A 2,172-nucleotide genomic window follows, 5' to 3' on the forward strand; every position below is an offset into this window, starting at 1 on the left:
TATCAAGAGATGTCATTTTTATACAAACAAAACCAAGTGCGCAGCAACAGCGACATCCACTCTATCTACCCTACAGAGCAAAACCATTGGGCGACAGCCATTAGGCGGCAGCCGCTGGACCGACCGAGCATTCAGTGATGTACATCTGTCTACGTACACATAGACCGGCGAACTGCCCCCCCACTCCATTCACATGATTACTGTTACGGACTCGAACCTGGGACCTTTGGATCCGAACATGACCGCAATCCCAAGCCAATCAGCTGTCATCTCCACTTCGCTGCCTGCCACGTAGCCTCGATTGTCTTCTTCGTTGCCGTCTGATCAGCTTAACCTTTCCACCCGCGAAACCTTCATCTACCCGAAGGTGAGACGTAACAGGAACAATATTTAGGAAGTTCTTGGCGCGACTCCTCAATGGAGCGTCACTACAATGGACGGCTTGGAAAGATGCATGGGAAGACAGCAGTAAAAAGTTCGCCGAAATGTAGTTGATCAGCTGTTAAGAGACACCGGGCTCTCGCCTCAACTGATACGCTGTAGAATAATGGTCCGTCTATCAAGCGGGAGTGAGCGGACGACGCCAAGTGCCGCGCACGGGGAAGGAAGACTGCAGAACTATCCACCGAGATGCGAGTCGACAAAGCGGAGGACGAGCTCGAAACACGCATCGGCCAAACTAAGACAAAAGGTGCCTTCATGCCCTGGACAAAACGGCTAGACGGTTCTGAGCACTAACAGGGAATAGGGGCAGGGGGGGCGTGTTGTTGGCGAGTGCCATATTGACATGTGATGTGAATGGTAGACCGGTGAATATGGTGAAGGCCTTTAAGTCGCTTGAACCGTGGGACACAGTGAGCACGGTGATGGTTTACGGTTTCAACCTTCTCGACCAAGTCCCGGACTTGGTAGTTGGGTTGCCGGGCGTGGAGCATGTTGACCTGTCCACTGAGGAGCTGAAGGAACTGCACGAGGAGATTAGGACCAACAAGCAGTTGCGTGGAGGTATTCTGAAGACGGAGAGTGTATCCGCTCGTTCCTGTTCCGTGTTTCGTCCGCTCGTTCCTGTGGGTCTCGTCCACTCGTTCCTGTTCCGTGTCTCGTCCGATCGTGCCCGATCACCGTGCCGCTAACTTATCTCCATCCGCGAAGCACTACGGCCGGGATGAGCATTACGACCTGTGGCTTGTGACGAAAAAAATGTGACCGAGTTCCCTTTACTGAGGTCGACGGATTGCAATAGGCATCCTGGTGGCGGTGGTCCGACACCCCTTTCTCCAGTGGCCTATGCTGCCGCAGTGGTTGCAGCGAGAGCTCCGTCGGAACAGTCCGCCCCGTCTCCGTGTCGAGCCCACTCACGATCGCCACTACGACGAGAGCAGCACCACTCCACAAATGCGGTACCGGCCCCCTGTCGACCCGCAGGTCAAATTGGACCCAGCGGTGCTCAGGCAATTCACTCGCACCCTCAACCGCATACTGCGCCGCTTCCGGAGACACAAAACGCTTCTGCTCTTCCACGACACCCAGCCCTGTCGCGAAGCAGTCAGCAATCCAGCAACAGACCTCCTGGGGGATGAAGAAGGGGCGATTCAAGAGGAGCCAGACCTCTGGGTGCAAGACTTCCTGCCAGCTTACGAAGAACCAGCTCCCGAGACGGCGGCTTACGAGGGAGCGGCTTGCGGGGGATCGGCTTACGCGGGAGTGGCTTACGAGGGAGCGGCTTACGAAGGAGGACCCAATGCGGATTTGGCTGGGCCAGATGGCTGGGGAGGACCCTTCTGCGATGCCGCCGACGTTGCCGATGGCGTATGGCGGGGGTGACTTGGAGAAGAACGTGGTGGAGGACGTGAAGTGGGCGGTGGAGGCGGAGGTGCGGCATAAGCAGCCTTTGACCGTGTTTTGGGGTCTGCCTTCAGCTTCTCAGGCGGGGGACGAGGAGTTGATAGAGGAGGATTTGCAGGATGAGAAGGACCGGCGTGGACAGACGAAGTTGAACTTGCCACCGATGGAGTCGATTCGCGAGACGGTGCTGTTGAACTATTTGTGGAAAGAGTTGATTTCGGGCGGGAAGAGCGGAATGGACGGCGGCTTATCGTGTGTGGGTACGAAAGATCGTGGCCGGCGATTGTCCGCCCAATTTTGTGGCGGAGAAGCACATACTCTCATCGA

Source organism: Gregarina niphandrodes, assembly GCF_000223845.1.
Source record: "Gregarina niphandrodes unplaced genomic scaffold scaffold00059, whole genome shotgun sequence".
NCBI classification, from domain to species: Eukaryota; Apicomplexa; class Conoidasida; order Eugregarinorida; family Gregarinidae; genus Gregarina; species Gregarina niphandrodes.